This window comes from Musca vetustissima, unplaced genomic scaffold, assembly GCF_032173495.1.
Source record: "Musca vetustissima isolate MV318-11 ecotype Yass unplaced genomic scaffold, APGP_CSIRO_Mvet_v1 utg212603, whole genome shotgun sequence".
Lineage (NCBI taxonomy): Eukaryota > Metazoa > Arthropoda > Insecta > Diptera > Muscidae > Musca > Musca vetustissima.
The window spans coordinates 42,177-49,630 of NW_026883722.1; the positions used below are offsets into that span (position 1 = coordinate 42,177).

At 36.7% G+C, this 7,454-nt stretch overlaps 1 pseudogene; it reads right to left on the bottom strand.

The window, feature by feature from the left end:
- LOC133330758 (latrophilin Cirl-like) lies at positions 1 to 7,397 on the bottom strand (annotated as a pseudogene).
- Positions 7,398 to 7,454: the final 57 nt, after the last annotated feature.

Below are 7,454 nucleotides of genomic sequence, written 5' to 3' on the forward strand. Positions count from 1 at the left end.
GTGTTGTGAAATATTAATTACTTTTCTAAAGGCTCTAAATAACACCGCACCGTATTGTTCTCATCCAGCATGGCTGATATATTTCGACCCACAACGGGTGTACTCAGAGACTGTTGTGGAGATACTTGTTGCTGTGCATGATTTGGCGGAAGCTGAGACTGGACAGTACTCTGTTGTTGCTGCAGCAGTTGCTGTTGTTGTAAATGCTTATTTTTCTGCATAGAATGCTGATTGGCAGGCGGCAGTGGTGGTCCATGATTAAATAGCTCATTGACAGCTAAGCGGCTGCCGGAGGCGGGTGCAGTTTTTTTAAAACTTCGTATTGAGCCTCCGGAGCCGCTACTTACCCCAAAAACCGTTATGGGCTGTTGGTGTTGTGTTTGTTGTTGTTGTTGGACTTGCTGGGATTGTATATACGGCTGCACAGATTCATGGTATTCGTGGTAGCCTGGCGGCGGAGCTGATGCACCCTCATTCGCCTGGGCATTTTTACGCAGCTGACGCCTAAAAAACAATCAAATCAACCGCTATTACTAAGCACCCACAATTCTCGACTGCCTATCCCGAAAGAAATGATCCCGAAATGTAAATACTTACTGAAATCTTCTTTGAAAATCTGCATCTTGCATTGCCATCAATCGTCTCATTCGTTCATCGCTTTGTGGCGGCAGCTGGTCATCGCTGCAATCGTCGTCACGATCATCCTCATCGTCGTCGTCATCCGGATCACTATAGGGACTTTCACCACTAATGGGCGCTTCGAAATCATCAACATAATCATGGCTGGTAGCCATCCGACCACCACCACCATTGCTGCTATGCGTTGGGTAGCGATTCATTAGCTTTTTTTGTTGCTGCTGACGTTGATACAATGCCTGCATGGCACGTTCGTCTTCATAGTCGTGCTGTGGCAACATATCATCCACATTGTAGTGCTGCACATCGGAGGTACGATTACTCAGAATTTCTTCGTATACAGGACCGTTATCACCACACATCGAACCTTGATTATAGTAAGTTTCACCGGCACTGGGGTCTACCATCCCGACCCCACCACCACTACCATCGCCGACGACACGATGCATATCGAAATTGTCAGGTTGGTTTAAATCACAGTTGGAATGCTTATTTCTATAGTAACGTTGTTGTGGCCCCATTGCCGCCATTGGGGGCAGGGAAAACTCACCAGGGCCTTGACCACGGCGATTAATCTGTTGCAACAAATGGGCATGGGCCGCATGCTCCATTTGTTCGTCGTCTGATGACAGCTGATGCTGCTGCTGGTGTTGCGAATGTAATGGCCTACGCTGCATATGTTGCGGCGGTTGCCTCTGGTAGTAGGGTGGCGCTCCTGGATCTATGGCCTCCGCGTAGTAGGGATGCTGCTGTTGCAGGGCATGTCCCTGCTGTTGTTGTTTCATTGTGGTTTTCTTGTACGAAGGATAGAATAGAATTTGTTGGGATGTGGCCGTATTGCGTGAATGTAATGACCCACTTGGTGAATCGGAACCGGTATTACTGCCACGTTTCTTTTTGCCATGACCTTGGTTATGCTTTTGTGTCCAGTAGAAAAATTCGTGAGTTTGTTGCGGCGGTTGCTGGGGAGATACTCCCGCCGCACCATGATAATCTCTAGCTTGACCAGCCTTATGATTCTTTTGTTGCCATGCATAGTAGTCGGGTTGATGGTAAAAGGCCTCTTGTGTTGGTGGACCATTCATGTTGCCGGCAGCTAATTGCTGTTGTTTGTGTCCTTGTCCGAATATTAGATGTGTCGAGCTAACAGATGACGTCGGTGAGGTGTGTCCAGCACTGGGTGTGTGTATACCACCACCTCCAGTAGATCTCAATGTTCCCGATGCACCTGGTATTCCCATAATTATATTTGAGTTGCGCTCTAAGGCTATGTGGTTAGGTGGAACAGCCACGGGTTCATAGGATTTCGATGAGGAATGTTGTTGTAAGACCATGTTACCCTGTATTATGCCACTCTGTAAGGTGCCAGTGTTGCCGCCGGCACTCGCTGAAGAACCCTGCCTGCGAGAGACATTGTCGTTCATTTCACAATCACTTGTAGCCAATATTGCATCATCCGTGGACGCTGCCATATTCACAATGTCTTCGTTTTCATTGGCGTCGCCAATAGGCATTTTAGATTTTTTCATTTGAGTTCCCGTGTTCGAAACTCCCAGGGCATTGGTGTTACTGGTCAAAGTGCCAGCATTGCCAGCCGAATTCATGCCACCGCAAGCACTGCCGCCGACAATACCAGACGATATTGAAGTCTTGCTGCAACGCAAGCACTTTGGCAACCAAGAATTTTGTCGAACATATTTACGGTATTCGCGACGTATCTGTAGCATTAAGGTTGATTGTTTAATAACTGGTATTCAATTGCAATGAAAGAAAAACAAGAGGGATTCTTACCTTTTCATTTTGAATGCAATGGAAAACAAATATATAAATGCCCATCATTGTATTGAAGCCAACAAAAAGATAGCCATACAACTGGGCCATTTGATCATCCATTTTCGAACGCCTTAGATAAAAGTAGGCGGATAGCCATACGGCACACAACAGCAATAGAAATATGAACGAGCAACGTATATCGAATCTATAAACAAACAGATGGATGGATATTCGTAATTGTGCTTTCCACATGGTGGGGATTCCCCAGTCCCAACTGGGGACTGGTGTGCGTGTGAGTGGTGATAACTTACCGAACATTTGCCAGCCTGGTGTGTTCCTTATTTTTCAATGTGGTTCTTGCCTTTCGACACATTATCACCCATGATAGGAATGTGTAACCCAATGCTCCCTTTTTTTTTGCGGTTTAAAAAAGAGGTTTACGAAAATTTTAGTTTGTTTTCTTTTCTTTCATAATTGTTTCCAATACTTACAATCAAGAATAGCGACACCGGTGTAATAAATGTTGCATAGAACAGCACATTTGTTTCCATCAAAACACAATAGTCATTTTGAGTGTAAGTGCTTGGATTAATGGCCAATGATATTGCCACAATTGTCAGAGATAGACCATACGATAGTAAATAATAACAATTGACTTTGGAACTTTGATCAACTTCAAGTAGAATGTCATCGGTGGTAAGAGTTGTATACGATTGAAAAGCTAAAAAGAAAGTTGATGTTTTTAATGGAATATTTCTTTGTTATTAAGTTTCTATCGAATTTGCTTAATGGTCCATTTTCAACAACATATGCGGGGGGTTTCCTGGCTAAGTTCAAGGACCACCAGGAAAGTTCAATTTCTACCAATCTTTCCGTTTCGACAGGTAAGATGTTGAAAAAAGAAAAACATTGCCAATATTCCGACAAGAAAGCCCAATTATGTGGACACAAACCAAAAAATTGCCAGAATGGACCGGACTTATCCGAACTAAGGATAACCCTAAAATTTTTTATACACATTTTCCGATGTAAAGGAAGGGGGACTGGGTTTCTGTAAGAGTAAATGAAACCAGCAAAGTAGAAAAAACGTCCCATCGTCTGATACAATTATAGAGCTCAGCTATTTCAAAGTAAAATAAAAATGCCACGAAAATTCATCAAGCTTCGGAATCAGATCGCCGTAATAGACAAGAATAGTGAGTTCGGAAAACTAAGCAAGGAAATCCACAAACAAAGCCAAGATCTTGAATCACATCTGTCCATCTGCAAGGGATCTAATGCGACAGTTTGACAAGTCAAACCAGTAAGGAAAGTAGTAAAGTCAGACTGGGCCGAATATATGATGCCCTTTACCACTTTGGGTGTATTGTGGATATGTATCCTTATAATTGCATGTTAATGTTCCCTCGAAGGAACATACTCATGCCTTTCTGCAACCTATGAAAAATTTACTTTCATTGGAACAGATTAAGAGTCGTCTGCGTACCTCGGGACAAATTTATGGAAAACGATTTATAGCAAAATTAATACAATCAGACATCCGTTCGAAATACATATAGAACCGATTTTCCCGAAACTCACCATTCATGAAATTTAACACACATAGTTCTAGACTTAATTCAGTACGCTGTGCAAAATCATGTCTCAAATCGGGCAAACACTGAAAGTTTGGTGCACCATTTGCATGAAATTGTATGAAACTATATATGGGAGCTATATCTAAATCTGAATCGATTTCAACAAAACTTCACAGACATAAAATTGGACTAAATTCCGAAAGCTGTACAAAATTTTTCTCAATCGGACAAATATTGGGAGTTTGGTGCACCATAGATAAAAATATTTCAAAATATACAGTGGTGGTCACAGAATTAAAACATTTACTGTGGTAAACATATATTGATCAGCCCTCGATTCGTTTGAAGTATTTTTAAAAATTTTTTATTTCAGAACACTTCGATTTACTGCACTTAAGAGATTTAGTGTGAAAATAGAAAATTTTTGCATGCAATTTTTCCATAAATAACGGTTTTTATGAAAACACATCGACTTTGAAGTGGCCATATAATTAAAACATTGTGTGGGATTTTTTACTTTACTGCATTTTTTGAAAATATTTTTAGAAAATCTCTTTAATTTAGTTAAATTTTGTGAACCCAGCACCGATAAAATCATTTACAGAAAAAAATTGTTGAAAAAATCTGTAAAATCTATCAAAATTGCCAACAATTTGTACAGTATACCTTACGTTAAGAAAATCACCCTAATTATAGAAAATAAAGGTCCGAATGCACCAGAAATTGCTAGAATTAGTAGAAAACAATAAATAATTTTCAAATTAAAGAAATATTTGAAATAAAAACTCAAAAAAATGGAATTAACCTAAAGAAACTATTCAATTGCAATAGTCTTTACTGAAGAAGGCCGGAATATTTTTGCAGTATGTGAGAAAAAATCGATTGATATTGGTATTTATTATATCAAATCGACTGTTCGAGTAGTACAGAATATATTTTATCAAAAAATATATCTGTCAGAACAGAACGAACAGAGATCAACGCCTAGGTTGACGAGTAAAAGTTTCTGGCATACAGCAGCATTTTTCATGTTCAACACAAGACTTCAAATATTTTTCAAACTGTAAAATTTTTACTTCCTTGATATTAAAATAGATTAAGTGGAAGTTATTCGATTCAAAAAATATTATTTTGGAAAAATATTGTCATGTTCAATAGATTTTAAGGGTCAAGAGTTGACCATCAAACATGCTGCGGTGTGCCAGAAACTTTTACTCGTCAACCTAGGCGTTGATCTCTGTTCGTTCTGTTCTGACAGATATATTTTTTGATAAAATATATTCTGTACTACTCGAACAGTCGATTTGATATAATAAATAACAATATCAATCGATTTTTTCTCACATACTGCAAAAATATTCCGGCCTTCTTCAGTAAAGGCTATTGAAATTGAATCGTTCCTTTAGGTTAATTCCAATTTTTTGAGTTTTTATTTCAAATATTTCTTTAATTTGAGAATTATTTAATGTTTTCTACTAATTCTAGCAATTTCTGGTGCATTCGGACCTTTATTTTCTATAATTAGGGTGATTTTCTGAACGTAAGGTGTACTGTACAAATTGTTGGCAATTTTAATAGATTTTACAGATTTTTTCAACAATTTTTATCTGTAAATGATTTTATCGGTGCTTAGTTCACAAAATTTAACTAAATTAAAGAGATTTTCTAAAAATATTTTCAGTAAAGTAAAAAATCCCACACAATGTTTTAATTATATGGCCACTTCAAAGTCGATGTGTTTTCATAAAAACCGTTATTTATGGAAAAATTGCATGCAAAAATTTTCTATTTTCACACTAAATCTCTTAAGTGCAGTATATCGAAGTGTTCTGAATTAAAAAATTTTCAAAAATACTTCAAACGAATCGAGGGCCGATCAAAAAATGTTTAGCACAGTAAATGTTTTAATTCTGTGACCACCACTGTATATATGAGAGCCATATTTAAATCTGAAGCGATTCTCCCCCCAATTTCAATAGTATTCGCCCTGGGGCCAAATTTCAACCAAATCGGATCATAAATGCGGATTTTTGAAATAAATAAAATATAATAATTTTTTTGTATATATTTTTTGTACTTACCTTCAAAACAAAACCAGGCAATGGCCGATAAAATTGCACAGTGTAAAAACACCGTTATAAATCCACAAAATTTACTCGTTTCCGTTTGTTCAATACCAATTAGAAAGAGAATTTCGACTAAAAGCAAGCATATGTAAATACTGCGATAAATAGAAGTACGTGCAGACTGCAAAGATACAAGAGAGAAATAAAGGGGTGGAAATGTAGAAAAAAATTATGCCAACATCAAAAATAAAAGAAAGATTTGTTTTCTTTTCTTTTTTGAAATACAACAATTTTGAATAGAATTTCGAAACAAATAAAAAATAATACAAGGAAATAGCAAATAGCAAGATGGATCACTTGAGTATAGTTTATGTTTAGAGATAGTTCTATACTTGGTAGTGGTGGTGATGGTGGTTCTTGAACAACAGAAAAAAAATAGACTTTACAAATTAAAAACAACACACAACACATATTTACGTTTAAAATATTACAAGAACATAAATTACATTTATTTAATATTATCGATAAAAAAAAAACAATGAATAAAAAAATTAGCAAAATAAAACATTACAAACAGATAAATTACACTGTAACTTATTAAAAAAGAGGGAGGGAGGGAGGGAGGGGAGATTGTAATATGTACGACATAAAAACTAATAAAAAATTGAAAAACACGTTTAAATAAAAAATATTTAAAACGCTTGTAATTATTCTACTATGTTTGCAGCAGCTGGATGGAATACATTGATGATGAAAGTAGGGGGATCTTATTACATACATATATGTATATTGAAACTAAATCATGTGTTATACAATAAATATAATTCTTCTTCTTCTTGTTAACATTTTATGTATCAATTAAAAAAAACCTATGAAAATATTTAAATCATTTTTTCTTCACAATTTAAAAAAAAGATCTACTTAAAGATATATCACAACATAATAAATAAAATTCATTAATAGAACAGAAATGTACTACACAAAATATAAATTCTATAAATATTATTTTCACCACCACCACCACTTATATTGTAAATCGTCCATATTTCCTTGCATTATTATGTTATTCGGATCAGGATTATTGATACGATTGCTATTGTTTGTATTATTGTTATTGTGATTATTGCGATTAACATTTAAATTATTACTAGTCTGAGTGGTTGTAGCAGCAGCAGCAGCTGCGGCGACGGCAGCAGCATTTGTATTGACATGATGTTGTTGCAGAGCGGCGGCAATTGCGGCCGCTGCCACAGCTGTATTCGACATTGATGTCTCCACCATTTGCTGTTGGGCCGTCGTCGCTGCATGATTATGATTTAAATTGTGGCCATGATTGTGAATTAGCCTGAAGATTTAAATTCAAATTTAAATTGTTCATTTGTAAATTACGCTGATACCACAA